Here is an 18511-nt window from a genome sequence, read left to right on the forward strand (position 1 = left end):
TCACAAGAAATGGAAGAGGTAAAGAGGCCTCATGCCTCAACTTCTCCCATCTGAAGGTTAGAGTTCATTAGGACAGATATTAATGATGGATATTATAGTGGATATTATACTCTGGGCTGTTTTTAGTAGTACACATGAGGGGAACTATGCTGAAATGTGTTGATCTTGCTGACAATTTGAAAAAGTGTATTTTTATAGTGCTCCATTTCACATTCTTCAGAAATGTGAAGTGCCTCAATACAATAAATTACTTTGGTAAGAAACTGTTACACAAGTTAATGAGGCAGCCAATTTACAGATAGCTAAATCTCAAAAACATCAATTAGATGCACTGCAGTCAACAATGGATGGTTGAAAATTGGCAAAGGCAGGACTGAAATCTTTAACTAGTCCTGAAGGACAGCATCTTGGATAAATGGAGCACTTCCTTAGTGTTGCAGTGTTACCCTGATTTCCTGCCCTTCCAGTTCTCAATAAGTACTTGAACCATCAAGCTTCAAACTAAGCAATGTAGCTTCAGAACAATGAAACAGTGTGGAGATTTCTGTACATTCATCAAGATTTTAAACAGAAGCACTGTTTTGCCAGTTCAGGTAAAAGTAGAAGACCCCAGAGAACCATTTGAAATTATGAGAATTCAGAGTCCCACCAACATCTGACTAATCTGCAATCATTTTCAGCCAGAAGTACCAAGTGGATGATCCTCCTAGTCTCCTTGCAAACTCCCCTGTATCACCAAGCCACAGTTCAACCAATTTGATTAAGTTAATGTGATAATCAAGAGACAGGTGGTGCTGGAGAAACTCAGCAGGTCTAGCACCATCTGTGGAGATAGAAAAACAGGTAATTCTTCTTTCAAAGTAGAATCACTGGACTCAATGTTAACTGATTGTCTCTTCATAGTTGCTGCCAGACCTGCTGAACCTTTTCAGCAATTTGTTTGCATTTTAGATCTCCAACATCTGACATATTTTTGCCTTTATTTGATGGCTGGAAGCACTAGATCCTGCTGCCTCAGTGCTTAAAAATGTGTTGCTGGAAAAGTGCAGCAGGTCAGACAGCATCCAAGGAGAAGGAGAATCGACATTTCGGGCATAAGCCCTTCTTCAGGAAGGACTCATGGCGTCGCATTCCCTACACCCCTCATCCAAGTCCCTCCTCCCTACCTTTTATCTTAGCCTGCTTGGCACACCTTCCTCATTCCTGAAGGGCTATGCCCAAAAAGTTGATTTTCCTTCTCCTTGGATGCTGCCTGACTGTGGTGAAAGGGTTAAAATTATGTCCCAATACATGTGTGAATCTAACCGGAATGGAGGTGTTGCTTAGTCCCGTGTGAATCTTATTACACACCTCCCCGTGTGAATCTTCTTATCTGTATGTAACCAGAATGGAATGTGTTTTTTAGCCTTGCTCTGCTGTTCACATGAATGTTTATATCTGGAAAAGAGTATATCAGCTGGAAAAGTCTCCAGTTCGGTGAGTCTGCTCCGGGGTTACGTTTAACCGCCGAGCGTGGGTTGTTGGCAACCGCTCTACGAGAACTGACGGCTCCCAGTTCCGGTAACATGTAGAGTGAGTATAAGCCAGACCCGGGAGTCTGCTCCGGGGTTACGTTTAACCGCCGAGCGTGGGTTGTTGGCAACCGCTCTACGAGAACTGACGGCTCCCAGTTCCGGTAACATGTAGAGTGAGTATAAGCCAGACCCGTTGTAAGTATGAGACCTGGTTGTGGCGACGCTGCGGGGAATAAAATGCTCATATTCTAGCAGACTCGCCTCTTGGTCGTTGTTCTGTGTCAGACTACTCTCCTACGAACCTGACCTTGAGAATTTTTTAAAACACTGACCTGCTGCGCTTTTCCAGCAACACATTAAGCTCTGATCTCCAGCATCTGCAGTCCTCACTTTCTCCCTGCTGCCTTACAGTGCCAGGGACCTGGGTTCAATTCCAGCCTGGGGCAACTGTGTTTAGAGTTTGCATCTTCTCCCCACATCTGTGGGAGTTTCCACCAGATGCTCCAGCTTCCTCCCAGTCAAAGATGTGCAGGTTAGGTAGACTGGCTATGCTAAATTGCCCGGTAGTGTGCAAGCTAGGTTTTATATAGTTAATGAAGTTACAGGCATAAGGTGGGATGCTTTTTGGAGGTACAGTGCAGACTTCATGAGCCAAATGGCCTCAGAGGATTCTATAAATAGTATTGAAGACATTTGCTCCAGAATTAACACATTAACTAGCCATAAACTAATCACTGACCCAAACATTATGGAACATTCCCCAGATACATCTTTTACACAAAAAAGCAGAATATATTCAATCCATCCAATTGGTCTGCTTGCAAATAATCAAAGTAATAGAAATATTGTTGACCTTGCTATGAAATGGAATTTAAACAGCAATAAATAACCAATGGATAGCTGTGGTTCCATCAGGATCACTCAGCTTCAGATCTCATTACAACCTTTGTCCAAACCAGGTCAAAATAAAATGAACTAAAGCAGCAAAGTGAGTGACAATCTTTGACATCAAGGTAACATTTGACTGAGTGTGGCACCAAGGGGTTTTTGAGAAGATTTGTAGCTCAGGTTGAGGTTTTGGATGTAGGTTTGCTTGCTGAACTGAAAGGTTCATCTCCCAGGGGTCCTAACATCATTGAAATTAATGGGAATTGGGAGGTGGGAGCTCTCCAATGGTTGGAGTCATACAGAGGACAAAGATGGTGGTATTTGGTGAAGTCTAATCATCTCAGGAGACTGCTGCAGACGTTCTTTGGTCCAACCATCTTCAACCGCTTCATCAATAACCATTCATTACTCAGTTGCTGAAGCAATGCATGCTCACATGCCAATTATCAGTGTAAGCCTGAACATTGCAAGTAATATTCAAACCAAACAAGTTGAAGCCAATAGCAATCTTCAAGAAAGTTTAACCACTCCTTCAATTTCAGTGGTGCTGGCATTGCTGAATCCCCCATCATCCTGAGGATCATCACTAAACAAACTTAACTGGACACGGCCATATAAACGGTGACTGCAAGTGAACAGAGGCTAGGAATTCTTTAGCAAGTAACTCATCTTCAGATTCCTCAAAGCCTATCCAGCATCTACAGGCACAGATCAGGAGTCTGATGGAATATTCTAATGCCTGAACAAATCAGGCTCCACCACCACAAGAAGCTTGACTCTAACCAAAGCAACTCATTTGATTGACAAGCTACTACATCTTCAACATTTACTATGTTGCCATTGACACACGACAGTAGAACATACTATTTGCAAGACGTACTGCAATAATTCACCAATCCTCCTTCAAGAGCTACTTTCATGTCTGTCTTCTACTACCTAAGAGCATAAGGGAAACATAGGAATATCACCACTTGCAAGTTCACCTTCAGATCACAAACCATGATTTGAATTATATCACTATTCTATATTCATCACTGGGATCAAAATCTTGGCACTCCCTTCTAAACAACACGGTGTACCTTTACCCTCTGAACTGCAGTAGTTCAAGAGGCTTCTCAAGACCAATTAAGAATGGGAAGCAAGTGTGGCTTTGTCAATGACACCAAAATGAAAAGAATTAAAATGGACAAAAAAATCCTTGTCAAATCAACAAGACAAACCTAACCAGTCTGTTGGAGAGATTCAGGTGTGTGCAAAAAGCCTGCCATTTTGCCAATAAAAACTTACACTTCAAACTTTTTAATTGTGAACTGTTTTGGAACATCTCCATATTGTAACAAAAAGCATTATCTGGTTCTGATATGACTAGGCCATAACAATGGCTGTTTTGTTACGAACGTTCACAAAATGTTGCCATGAGTTACAATACACCTCATGGTACAGGATTATTCCATTTTCCAGTCTGAATACCTGCAATGAGAAAAATATAGAGAAGCAAACTTTCATTGAAAATTCTGGGGTGCAGAACTGACTTCATTAGCACAATGTAAAGGATTACTATCCTATCAAGCCCTGGTGTGAAAGCAGTAATTCAGCAACTACATGAGTTTATAAACTCCAAGCAGTAGGCAGAAAAGACTTTTGCATTAAAACTGTACAAAGCATTCATGAAGGTACTTTCCATAATTATTGAGTTAGCTTCACCATATCATATTTTTACCAAGCAACACAAAGGCAGGCAGTGCTAGTCAGGCTGTAGGAACTGCTACAAGAATAATGACTTAAATGGTTCTGAACATTGCAGACAACTAGGAAATTTAACTGGCCTGACTGCATCTGAGGAGAGAAAGCAGAAGTAACATTTTGGGTCCAGTGTACCTTCTTCAGAATGGTTCCGAAGGAGGGTCACTGGATCCGAAACATTAACTCTGGTTTCGCTCCACAGATGCTGCCAGACCTGCGTAATTTTTCCCAGCAATGTCTGTTTTTTTTTAAGTCCAGCATCTGCAGTTCTTTGGTGGCGTGTTTTGGAAATCTAGTTCCCTGATATTGTTTTCTATACTTCATGAAATATGCTACATAATTTTTAAAACATTTATAATAGACTTTGTAGCATGGTCAAAAAAACTTCATGTTCTGGTTAATCCCTGTCTATACAAACCAAACAAATAATTTGCAACATGTACACATTTCAATCAAGTTCTTTCATGGTCAGTAGAAAAAAAAAGTGCCATTTGACAGTATCAAATCTGCATTTGCAGTGATGTTACAATTAACTATAAAGATGGTCCCAGAAACACTAAGCAAGCAGAATCTGACTGGCACAAATAATACACAAGACAAGCAATAAATTTAATGCTGTCAAACTTAAATGCACGTTTTTTCCTTGGAGAAACATGAAGCCCTTTATTTTTTTTGCATTTACTGTGTATGGGCATTTCATAACGGCACCCCTCCAAACATTGCAACAGACTTCACATCAAATTCCTTCTTTATACATTTGCAGTCACTCATTTTAAGAGAGCTAGACAACCGTGCATAGTCAGATTCCCAAAGCAGCAAATAAAGTGAATAAACTTGAATTAAATTGACTTTGGTGTGGATGACTGATGCAGGAAACCATTCAAATAGTTCAAATAGACTGTGCTCTTCCAACTGAAGAGTCTTCATCTGAAGCACAACACCATCACCGATGCAGCACTCTCTCAATACTGCAATGAACAGCCAGCCTAATTACTGTACATCTGGAGGGGAATTTGCATGTACAATATCTGGCTCTGGATGCAGCAGCACTACCAACTCAGCCTCTAATCAAAACATGCAGTTTCAAAGCATAAAGTCACTATAATTAAAATAAATCTACTATGTATTCAATCCCCATTGTAAATAAAAAAAGGTCACCCATAAATAAAAATTATCCTAACGACAACACTGAGGTACAAACTGCATAGCTGCATCCTTTTAAGACAAAGCTGAAATTTCACCCAGGATTTATTCAATATTTTGATATCCACACCATTCAAAACTTGGCCTTTACATTTACAGCATGACCTACCAACCTTTGCAAATAGTCATGTCAGTCATATTTAGTTTACCATTCATGATTTATTATCACTGAATAATTAGGTCGTTTCGTTTCACACAATAATTCCATAGTAAGGTATTATATGAAATTATTAGCAAGCATTATAGCTCAGCGTATCCAGCCTGGCATTTCACACGATTCTGGAGTCCTTTAGTTACCATTTTCCCACTAACCATGTAACTATGCAGACAGCACGTCAGCGCAAAGCAGACGCTGCTCCCTGCTGCTTACTAAGACTAATCTTAAAAAATAGATTTGGAATAATTAAGGAAAAAACCAAACTACCAAGTAACAAGAGGATTGGTAGCGATTCACTTGTTGGTGCGATTTTAGGATGATAATTTGTATAAGTATTCGTCCCTGAAACAATCGAGCAGCAGCTTAAAAGCAATACTTTAATAGGTAGAAATTTCTTTGTTATTTTCCCCCCATTCTGTGGATATGGCTGCACTTCGAAGTGCCTGTCGATTCTGCCGGCACCACTGACTGCTACAACATTCACAGTCACACCCATCGGAACACTGCATCGAGTTGGGGGGGGGGGAGGTGGGAACTCCCGCAAAATGACACGAAGCACAAGAGGAAAGTGCTAAAACAAGTCGTTTTCCAGCCCTTCCAGTCAGAGAGCCCGGCTCTGATTCCCACCAGAGCCAGTGTGGCTGCACTGCCCCAGCCTGGGGAATGCTGTGGCTGCGCTACCTCACCCAGCAAACAGCGGGTGCCAAAAAAAAGGCAGATTGTTAGAAAGGGGTCGAGCCCTACTGTTTGAGCTGTTAAGTTACCTGAAGTCTTTGTAACTGAGCGCTAGACCCGTGCCTGCTCCATCCTGGTTACAAAAAGATACACAACTCCTCCTGCTCACGATCGGTCACAGCCGTAAAGCGATCGCCCGGGCGAGGGGCAGAGGGAACCAGCTCCAGCCCCCCTGGAATTGTGTTTTACAGGGATTGGAGGGGGGGGGGGGAAGAGAGAGAACCAGAGCCAACCTCTGGAATTGTGTTTTAAAAAGAGGTTGGGGAGGGGGGGGGGGAAGAGAAAGAGAACCAGATCCAGTCCCTGGAATTGCCTTTTACAGGGGTGAGTGGGGGAGGTTGGGGGAAGAGGTTACACACAGCGCTGGGCTGGAGGTTGGACCAGGTAGCTACCACAGCGATGGGGAATGTGCGCTTTCAGCCCGTACCTGTGGCGTCAGGAGCTCGGCAGGTTTGCAGCCCGGGCGATGTTTGCAGCATCGGGAACAGCACGTTGTGATCAGCGATCAAACCACTCGCCTTTCGCGCTGACAGCTCCAGTAACGTGTGGAGGGAGGGGGGGGTTGAACCGTAAAGCTGAACGCGAGCTCGCAGCCAGACTGCGCGAATCCTTTACCACACACACACTGTGCACGTACTGAAACCACTAGCCTGCCCAATGAGATCGCGGCGCCTCCAGTTTTAATCCCACAATTCTTTCTCAGCAATGCAACAAATTCCTTACTGCAGGAGCGAGAGAGAGAAATGCTGCAATTGCCATTGACTTCCGTCACGTGATGAAACGCTGCAAAGTTAATGTTTTGAAACCTCGCTGAAGAATCCCCAGAAATATGAGGGGTTCTGGAATTACACATTACCTATCCAGCAGCTGACGTGACCGCTTGGGGGGAAGCGAGCAGACACAAAGACCCCTTTTCATACATAATGCAAACATTCCAAATAGGCTCTTTTATGATCTTAAATAGTCCTTCATCACATGCTACTGATTATCCACGAAACTGTGCAGTGAAGTGATATCTGATAACTGGCTTGAGATGTGGGCCAATTCAGAGCGAGATATGGTCATATTAAGACAAATTATTGCTGAACATGATGTACGGTGTGAAGTTTTTGCATCATAGCCACTAAAATATAGTTACAGTATAAAAATAACCAGAGGTGAAAAAAAGTCTTGTTCTTGGGTATTAACTTTATATGCACTGACATTAAAATTAATATTTGAAACTTTTAGAAAAAAAGGTTAAAGCAATATGTTTGCCTTCTCAGCTTGCTTTGTCCTGCATCACATTGTATGGAAATTAAGTCACCTTTCATTATCTTCTCTTAAACTCATTATTTTGACAAATCTTTAAACTGGAAATCATTGGCTCCTTTTGACACACCTTTCTCCTTTAACCTTTTTGCTTTTAAAGCACAAATGTGTTGTTAATCCATACTTTGTTTTATGTCTTTATAGGATGTTAGTGTATTTGCCCTTGAGAATGTGATGTTGGGTCAAGTTCCTGAACTGTTGCAGTCATACGCGGTGTTCTAAATTTTTCACCTAATAATGGTGATGTAGTTCCAAGGCATTCTGATTTCTGGCTTCGAGGAGAATCGTTGGGTGGGTGGTGGTGTTGCATGTGTTTGTTGACTTTGCTCTTCTTGGTGGTTGATATTGCTGGTTTAGTAGATGCTGCCAAAGGAGCCTTGGCAAGTTTCCTCAGTGAATGTGGTTGTGAGTGGGGTGTGTGTGAATTTAGAAGGTAGATAGGATGTTAATCTAGATTTACTCAGGTTCCTCTTTTAGTTGGTGAGGTCCTGCACTGTAGGTCCAGTTCATTCACTTTAGTTTTATAATTTTGAAAAACGTTGCCAAGAGCTTTTTTCTGGCTATCTCTTCAAATTTATGGCCTCCACTAATCTTTCAGTGAGACAAAATGGTTAAGGGGACAATGTCACTGCAAATTTGTGACCTGCAATTTATAATTCCTTGTGTAAACAAGCTACTTAGGTGGCCATCTCTAAAGTACTAGAACTCTTGCATTTAATACATTTTATTCTGATCAAGAATACTGTGTGTGGATGTTCATTTTTAACAGCTCAAAAACTCAGTTGTGCTTTTGTTAGGATTAGACCTACTTTAAAAGCTACTGCCAATGTTGTGTATTATTAGTTGAAACTGTTACTTATCTACTGTATAAACTATCAATTTTCTAAAATAGTGATAGTGCCCCTGTAAATCTTGAAGACTCATTTGGCATTCCCTCTGTCTCCAAAGAAACATTTCAGAAATTCTCCTGCAAGAAATTTTCTGTGTATGTTCCAGGTCCAAATTTGCAGTTGACCTGAAGCTTTTCTTCGGGTTCAAGATGTTATTATTTAGAGAACAGTCTAAAATCTGGACAGGAGGAAACCACATCTATAATTAATTAATTAATGTACTTTTCGTTAAGATCTTTTCTGTGGTAGTTCAACTATAATTATGATCTACCATCTGGTTCATTGTAACTTCCCATATGCCCCTGGATTATATGTGTTCCTCAAGTGCTCCTCTTTCAGCATTCCATCACCTGCCTGAACCTATGTATGCTCAGCAGATATGACAATTTCTATCAGAATAAAAAATTGCACCAATTCTTCTGGGCTTCACCATTGCTCTGAGAATTCTCAGGGATAGTGGATTAATATCCAAATACTTAAACACTGATTCAGTGATGGGTCTTCAAAAGTTTAACTAAGTTTACATAGCAATATTTTGTTCTAATAGTGTCTCTAACTATATTGATGCCTTGTAAGTACCACAGAAAATAACAGATTATCAGGTCATTATCAAATTGCTGTTTGTGAGTACTTTCCCTATGCAAATTGGCTGCCACATTTTCTACAGCAGTGACTACCCTGCATTGGCTGTAAAGCACTTTACAAAATCCAGTGGTCTTGAAAAATATGTAAACCTGGCTATGCTCTATGAGTGAACCTAATTCACATTCAATACCCATGCGAAGAGAATCTTTTTGACTTGCTAAATAACATAAGCTGTTTGTGACTTTCATCAGAACCTTGAAAGTTTGAATCCGAAATGTAAATGCTGTTTCTCTCTTCAAAGATGCTGCTAGACCTGCTGTGTATTTCCAGCAATTTCTGTTTGCATTTCAAAGTTGTAGGCATTTGGCTGAGCTACAGAGCTTGTTCAGTGAAATGAAGGTGATTGAATATATTCTATAGTTTAGTTATCAGTACTGAACTACAATATTGCTTCTACCTCCTCACCTACCCATCCTGTATACAATCATATCTTTGAGCTCCAATTACCAGTAATGTATATATTAAAAATGCAGGTCACATATTTTCCACTGTAAATGATTTCCTTTTGCTTTGTAGAGTAAAATGGAATGCCATAGTATGCAAATACAAAATTAATCCTTTTTTTTATTAGATTAGATTCCCCACAGTGTGGAAACAGGCCCTTCAGCCCAACCAGTCCAAACCGACCCTCCAAAGGGTAATCCACCCAGACTCATTCCCCTCTAACTAATGCACCTAACACTATCGGCAATTTAGCATGGCCAATTCACCTGACCTGCACATCTTTGTGACTGTGGGAGGAAACCAGAGCACCCGGGGGAAACCCACACATACACTTTTCCTTCCAATCCTCCCACTTCCTCCAAACCAAAGGAGTAGCCATGGGCACCCGCATGGGCGCCAGCTATGCCTGCCTCTTCGTCGGATATGTGGAACAGTCCATCTTCCGCAGCTACACTGCCACCACCCCCCACCTTTTCCTCCGCTACATCGATGATTGTATTGGCGCTACCTCGTGCTCCCACGGGGAGGTTGAACAGTTCATCCACTTTACTAACACCTTCCACCCCGACCTCAAATTTACCTGGACCGTCTCAGACTCCTCCCTCCCCTTCCCAGACCTCTCCATTTCTATCTCGGGTGACCGACTCAACACAGACATTTACTACAAACCGACCAACTCCCACAGCTACCTAGATTACACCTCCTCCCACCCTGCCCCCTGTAAAACCGCCATCCCATATTCCCAATTCCTTCGCCCCGCCGCATCTGCTCCCAGCAGGACCAATTCCATTACCAAATAACCCAAATGGCCTCCTTCTTCAAAGACCGCAATTTCCCCTCCAAAGTGGTCGATAATGCTCTCACCGCATCTCCTCCACTTCCCGCTCCTCCGGCCTTGAGCCCTGCCCCTCCAATCGCCACCAGAACAGAACCCCACTGGTCCTCACCTACCACCCCACCAACCTCCGGATACATCATATCATCCTCCGTCATTTCCGCCCCCTCCAAACAGACCCCACCACCAGGGATATATTTCCCTCCCCACCTCTATCAGCATTCCAGAGAGACCACTCCCTCCGCAACTCCCTCGTCAGGTCCACACCCTCCACCAACCCTACCTCCACTTCCGGCACCTTCCCCTGCAACCGCAAGAAGTGCAAAACTTGCGCCCACACCTCCCCCCTCGACCCCAAGGGATCCTTCCATATCCGTCGCAAATTCAACTGCACCTCCACACATATCATTTACTGCATCCGCTGCAGTCTCCTCTACATTGGGGAGACAGGCCGCCTACTTGCAGAACGTTTCAGGGAACACCTCTGGGACTCCCGCACCAACCAACGCAACCGCCCCATGGCTGAACAGTTTAACTTCCCCCTCCCACTCCGTCTAGGACTTGCAGGTCCTTGGCCTCCTCCATCGCCAGACCGTGGACCCACGACGCCTGGAGGAAGAGCTTCTCATCTTCCGCCTAGGAACCCTCCAACCACACGCAATGAATGTAGATTTCTCCAGCTTCCTCATTTCCCCTCCCCCCACCTTTTCTCAGTCCCAACCCCCCCCCCACCCCCGATTCAGCACCGCCCTCTTGACCTGCAATCTTCTTCCCGACCTCTACGTCCCTACCCCCTCTCCAGCCTATCACCCTCACCTCCTTCTACCTATCATATTCCCAGCGCCCCTCCCCCAAATTCCCTCCCCCCTACCTTTTATCTCAGCCCAGCCTCATTCCTGAAGAAGGGCTTATGCTCGAAACATCGATTCTCCTGCTCCTCGGATGCTGTCTGGCCTGCTGTGTTTTTCCAGCACCACATTTTTCAACTCTGGTCTCCAGCATCTGCAGTCCTCACTTTCTCCCACTGGGAGACTATGCAAACTCCACACAGACAGTCGTCCGAGGCTGGAATCGAACCTGGGACCCTGGAGCTGTTAGGCAACAGTGCTAACCACTGAGCCACCATGCTGCCCTGTATTTTAGTGAGTCATTTTTCCTTATCAGAATTACTAAATGAAAGCACTAGTGCTAGCCTTACAATCTTTATAAGCAATTCAAAACGTAATCCTTCCACAGTTCAATTCAGAGAATCATTATAAATCCTGGTCCACCAAAGAGCATCCCATCCCATCCCTGTAACTCTGCACTTATCATGGTTACTTCTGGCCTGCAAATCTTTGGATTGCAGGAGGAAACCCATGAAGATGCAGGGAGAATTTGTAAACTATACAGACAGTCACCCAAGGCTGGAATTTGTATCCAGCTCCCTGGAGCTTTGAGGCAGCAGTGCTAATTTCTGTGCCACACATGATTTTGTATCCATCACACTTAATATCAGTTTACTTGTATTCCTATTCTTCAACTTGCATTGTGATTGACCTTTTAGAAATGTGAAGAAGTTCAGACTTCTACTTTTTCTCATATTGGTGCTACTCAACAGCAATAGTGCCAACTTGCTGTCTTTACATATTCACAATTTCAAGTCCATTAATAAAGTATTTCAGAGGCTTAGACCAATCAGTAATCACACTTTAAAAATTGGCATGTAAAAGAAATAAGAAAAATTCCAAAGAGATTATTCCATCATATTTAACTCTGGAAGAGGAATCAACATTTCTTACATATTTTTAGTCTGGGGATTATGTTTCATGTGACAGATTTAACTTTAATTTCATGTGAAAATCTAAATATGATTGTTGAGTACTTCTATAAAACATCCAAGAACAGCTGAAGACTTTATAGCTAGATAGCTTGGGCTTTTCTCAAGTACTCGCTCCTTCCCTTACAGATCAATAGAATATTACAACATGCTTACAAAGCCTAAGAATATTTTGTATTGTAAGCAGTGAGTCTGTGGTACTCTCATCAAACTCAAAAAGCTGCAGATTCAACACCATTCCAGACAACTATCATGTTCACTCTGTTTTTATCATGTTTGCAATGTTTTATCTGTGATCTTTATCATCAACAGATCCTAAACAGATAAAAAGTGAATTTAAACTGCATTTGAGAGTATCAGGATAAATGTACCATAAGCTGTGAACAATTTTTATTTCCTTTTTATTTCTTCTTTCGCCTGCAAGAATTTAGTCTTGAAAAGTGCAATCTCAGTGAAATGTAAAATTATAGGCCTCTTTAAGACATTTTTCCTATTTAAAAACAGTTTCCAGTTCCCTGAAAATAATTGAGCTCCATTTTGCAGTCTGAAGCTAAACATTATGTACTTTTTAACCTTTCCTAAAAACTAAGAAGCTTTTAATTTAAATGAAATGCAGACAGCTGAGTCACAGGCTGTTCCAGTGAGAATGGCCGGCACAGACTGGCACAACAACATTCGTATGGCTTTTCATTAAAACACTAACTAATTTACCCTCCGAGGCTTTGAAAAAAATAAGATTCAGCAGCTGAGTCCGTCCCCAAAGAATCTGACTTGATGCCATCTGGTTGAGATCCATCCCTGAATAAAATTCTCTTCAGGCTGAGCTCTATTCTTCTTGTCTCAGCCAGCCAATGCACTAAAGATGTCAGTACTGATAATGGCAGTGTAGGCTCAACTTGATTGCATCAACAGTTATTTTTAAACTAGAAAAAGAAAAGACATGAAAGACAGAAAATTCATGCTAAGTTTGAAAAACAGTTTGTAATTTAAAGGAATGTTATGTTATTAAAAAGTATACTGAAGTTGATTTTTTGATTCCTTTTTTAGATGAAGGACTAAATTATAAATCATGATTCGGAGATGCCGGTGTTGGACTGGGGTGTACAAAGTTAAAAAGTTGGACTATAACCTGGTGTTGTGTGATTTTTAAATTATAAATGAGCATCTGCACAAGGCGAAGGAATAGGAATTTTACTTGCAAGATACCATTGCTGCATGCTAAATAAAACCAAATAAATTTTAGACTTGACCCCTTTCTTACAAGAGTTACAAACATAGCCCTCTGTTTACCATTCTCAACTTTGCCAGATTTTGCTGCAATGAATCTGAAGTGGACTACAGTCTGACATAAACTTGGCAGTATAAATACCGTGAAATGCAAATTCTGCAATATGCATTGCGAATTGTACCTTTTTAAGAAAACACTTAAATCAGGCCCAGAGTTTATGGCTGTTTATGCAAAACTGATCTGGACTAAACTGGATTGATGATCAACGTAAGCAGACAAACCTTTTTTAAAGTTGAAGGGCCACATTACGAAGGGCACCTCAGAGAGACATTTGTATTCTGTCTCTGCTGTTCACATGCTTTGATATGCCCTAATGTCCAGCAGCAAATGGTAAAATGTGATATGTTTCAGGATTTTTTTGATCATTTCTCTGCAGAAATTGTTTGGAATTTGGGGTGTGGTCTTCCATCACATGTAAAACTGTGTCCTCATTAGCATCTATCATTAAACAGAATAGTCCAGATGTGGCAACATTAGTCTGGAAAATGCTGGAAAATTATCTTAGTAATAATCAAATTTCTTGAGATTAAATCATTTGCCTGATTGTGATACTGTTAGCAATGATTGTTCACTCCAACTAATCAATCAAAAATCATAATAAAGTCTTTTTGCACCTTTGGCAATGATCATCACAGACCAATACACTCATAGATTGCTGTTTCATATTCCTTTATGCATATTATTACATTCATCTGCATTAAAATCAATATTCCATTGCTTATCATTTCCACTTAATTAGTCCACAATCCTTAGAGTGTGATCAATCTCCCATATATTTATCATTTGACTCTATAGGATTTTATGAGCAGATGATTGTTTACAATTACGAAACAGAACGCAGTACTATAGTCACCATATCTTGAAAAGATCTATCGTCCTATTTCCTTCTTTATCATTGCCTCCTCTTTTTCTGTAAAATAGCAAGTTTCAAAGCAATTCGTGAGATTGCAATTAATTCCATAGGCATTAACCATTTTTAAAGGCCTGAGAAACGTTTTCAAATATCTTCTACAAATCTGCGGAAATTATGTCCATTGACTGGTTAACTTCTTCATGAGTTGTGTTGCTCCTTCAAGCACTGTAGTAGATTCTAAATCCATGCTGGTTGTTCCATCTGGCCAAGGTGCCCTCAAGACATTGATTTCTTTGAGATTTTGCAATAACAGATGCTTTACTGAACTCAACGTATGTCATTGATTCTTGGGCCAAAATGGATGGATCTGGAATATTTTCAGTCTTCTCTGTGAAAGATTATCTGTTATTTTTGACATATGAAATGTACATTTCCATTACTGGGCACAGTAGCTCAGCGGTTAGTACTGCTGCCTCTCAATACCAAGGACCCAGGTTCAATTCCATTTGTGGGTAACTGCCTGTGTGGAGTTTGCACATACTTCCCATGTCTATGTGGTGTGCTTCAGTCTTCTCCCACAGTCCAAAGATATGCAGATTGGGTGGATTGATCATGCTAAATTGCCCATAGTGTCCAGGAATATGCAGGTTAGGTGGATTAGCAATGAGGAATGCAGGGTTACTGGGGTGGGTCAGAGTGGGATGTTCTTCGGAGGATCAATGTAGACTTCTTGGACTGAATGAACTGCTTCCACACAAAGGATTCTATGATTGGAAGGGTACTTCCTGCACCACTGCTGACACAAGGCTTTGTGAACCTGAAGGCAAAGTACACTCTTACTGCTCTTCCAAGATCAGTCACAGGGAGTACTTTGGATATGCATAAAAAGATTTTATATGCCAATCAATGCTCAGCCTTCAAATACTTTTATTTAGACTTTGATTTGGTTTTGACTTCTTTACTTAGACACTAGAATAAGATAGGAATAATGGATAACATCTTTTCCCTGAGGCAGGGGAGTCCAGAACTAGAGGGCATAGATTTAGAGTGAGAGGGGAAAGATATGAAAGGGAAGTTCCCCTTGAGAGACTGGTTAGCAACATTAGATCTCATGGAATACAGGGAGAACTAGCCACTTGGATACAGAATTGGCGCAAAATTAGATGACAGAAGGTGGTGGTGGAGGGTTGTTTTTCAGACTGGAGGCCTGTGACCAGGGAATGCCACAAGGATCGGTGCTGGATCCTCTACTTTTTGTCATTTATACAAATGATTTGGATATGAACATAGGAGGTATAGTTAGAAAGTTTACAGATGACACCAAAATTAGAGGTGTAGTGGACAGCAAAGAAGGTTACCTCAGATTATAATGGGATCTTGACCAGATGAGCCAATGGGCTGAGGAGGAGCAGATGGAGCTTAATTTAGATAAATGTGAGATGCTGCATTTTGGGAAAGCAAATCTTAGGTGGACTTATACACTTAATGTTAAGGTCCTGGGGAGTGTTCCCACCTCAGGCGACTGACTGTGTGGAGTTAGCACATTCTCCCCGTGTCTGCATGGGTTTCCTCCGGGTACTCCGGTTTCCTTCCACAGTCCAAAGATGTGCAGGTTATGTGAATTGGCCATGCTAAATTGCCCATAGTGTTAGGTGAAGGGGTAAATGCAGGGATATGGGTGGGTTGCGCTTCAGCGGGTCAGTGTGGACTTGTTGGGCCGAAGGGCCTGTTTCCACACTGTAAGTAGTCTAAACAAAGAGACCTTGGAGTGCAGGTTCATAGCTCCTTGAAAGTGGAGTCGCAGGTATATAGGATAGTGAAGAAGGTATTTGGTCAGAGCATTGTCTACAGGAGTTGGGAGGTAAATGTTGCAGCTGTACACGACGTTGGTTAGACCACTGTTGGAATATTGCAAGCAATTCTTGTCTCCTTCCTATCATAAGGATGTTGTGCAACTTGAAAGGGTTCAGAAAAGATTTACAAGGATGTTGCCAGAGGTGGAGGATTTGAGCTATAGGGAGAGGCTGAACAGGCTGGGGCTGTTTTCCCTGGAGCATCGAAGGCTGAGAGGTGACCTTATAGAGGTTTATAAAATAGGGGCATGAATAGACAAGGTCTTTTCCCTGGAATGGGGGAATCCAGAACTAGAGGGCATAGGTTTAGGGTGAGAGGGGAAAGATATAAAAGGATCCTAAGGGGAAACTTTTTCACGCAGAGGTGGTGTGTGCATGGAATGAGCTGCCGGGGAAGTGGTGGAGGCTAATACAATTGCAACATTTAAAAGGCATCTGGATGAGCATATGAATAGGATTGGATATCTGGTCGACATGGACAAGTTGGACCGAAGGGTCTGTTGTCTAAAAGAAACATTATTCCTTTCCGTATCTCTTAAAATAAATTTGAAAACTTCTCATTTTTTATTTGTTGTTTAACTGTCCAGATTCCATTTCCATTTTTTACTTTGTTCTATCCTTCTTCATTTATTGTCTTACCGAGCCAAATTCTTATTTTTGGTCTTAACGTTTATTACAATATTGCAACAAAAACTAACTAATGATTAATGAAACTATTACTCCCTCATTTCCAAATTAACAGTCCATCAATTCTGGTAGCTTGCTAATTGTCAAATTTCATATAGCATCTGCTGTGCTACTCTGCTACCAACCATGCATTGATTATTGCTAGAAAACTGCTTGCAATTTTATCTCTTCTTTAGTGACACTGGTTAGTCCAATTGATAGCTGAAAAATAAAGATTTTCTGTGATTCTCATTTTCTTGTACCCTAAGGTGTCTTATGAGGTACAGGTCGTTCTGCTACAATGCACGATTCATTAACACGAATTTGCTACAATGTGATTGACAAATTGGGGACACTGTTTCTAAAGCATGAACATTTGGGGCGGCACGGTGGTTAGCACTGCTGCCTCACAGCGCCTGAGACCCGGGTTCAATTCCCGCCTCAGGCGACTGACTGTGTGGAGTTTGCACGTTCTCCCCGTGTCTGCGTGGGTTTCCTCCAGGTGCTCCGGTTTCCTCCCACAGTCCAAAAGATGTGCAGGTCAGGTGAATTGGCCATGCTAAATTGCCCGTAGTGTTAGGTAAGGAGTAAATATAGGGGTATGGGTGGGTTGTGCTTCGGCGGGTCGGTGTGGACTTGTTGGGCCGAGGGCCTGTTTCCATGCTGTAATGTAATCTAATCTAAAAAATCTAATCTAATTTAAAGCATGTATTAGTTATAACATGATTCCGGCACCATTAGTTTAAATGATACTGGTATTAACATGAAATTCTTATAACATGGGATTGAACTACTGCATTATACTAAAACTGACTATATTGTTATATCAGAACTATTAATCTGAGACCAATAGATGTAGATTGCAATGAAAACCATTTTGGACAGAGTAATACTTATACTGTGGTATAAGAAGTCAAAGCAGGACTAGATCATATGTCCCATCAAGGCTGCTCCATCATTCAGAACATTTGTGGCTGATCTGATCTAGGCCTCAGCTCCAATTTCCTGAAAACACTCCCCAATTCTTGACTCCTGTATTTCCAGAATATGTCTGTTTCATACTTGCATGTATTCGATTACTCAACCTCCACTTCTCTGTGGGGTGGAGAATTCCAAACATACATGATCCCCTGATGATTCCCTAGATGACCACATACAAGAAGTGCTCTCAGCTGCAGAAGCTGGAGTCGCGTTCTCAGAGCTTGAGCAGCGGTTGGAGACTATGAATAGCACATCCGTGAGGCTGAGAGTTATGTGGATCGCATGTTTAGAGAGGTGGTCACACTGCAGCTCAAGAGACTAGAAGAGAGAGGGAATGGTTGACTGTCAGAAGGAACAGGCAGGTAGTTCCGATATTCCATTTCAGAAGCTGATGTGGGTGCTGTTACCTCAGAGGAGTGCAGTCAGAGCCAAGTTTCTGGCACCACAAGCAGCTTGACTGTGTATGGGGGTGAGGAAAAAGAAAGGAAGAACAATAATCATAGGGGATTCTGCAGTTGGGGGAGCAGATAAGCATTTCGACAGCCAAATATGTGACTCCAAATGACTGCAGGGCATCCTGACCGGGGAGGGTGATGACTTAGATGTCGTGGTCCATGTTGGTCCAAATGATATGGGCAAAGTGAGGAATGAGGTCTTGCATTCAGAATTCAGGAAGCTAAGCAGTA

General features: G+C 41.9%; 1 protein-coding gene across 5 annotated transcripts in view; it reads right to left on the reverse strand.

The window, feature by feature from the left end:
- Positions 1-18511, reverse strand: part of LOC122560188 (uncharacterized) — a 345202-nt gene that overhangs the window by 275537 nt on the left and 51154 nt on the right. The window contains exon 1 of one of the 5 annotated variants that reach the window (XM_043710580.2): positions 6668-6894. The exons of 1 other annotated variant lie outside the window; for it this stretch is intronic. The gene's annotated coding sequence lies outside the window, so the exon portion shown is untranslated. Of the gene's footprint in view, positions 1-6269; positions 6418-6667; positions 6895-18511 lie in introns of those variants that run through there. 3 more of the 5 variants (XM_087994829.1, XM_087994830.1, XM_087994827.1) reach the window with 3 other exon arrangements.

The sequence above is a fragment of the Chiloscyllium plagiosum genome, unplaced genomic scaffold (genome assembly GCF_037043375.1).
Source record: "Chiloscyllium plagiosum isolate Xiang-an unplaced genomic scaffold, Cpla_swu_hap1 HiC_scaffold_15, whole genome shotgun sequence".
Lineage (NCBI taxonomy): Eukaryota > Metazoa > Chordata > Chondrichthyes > Orectolobiformes > Hemiscylliidae > Chiloscyllium > Chiloscyllium plagiosum.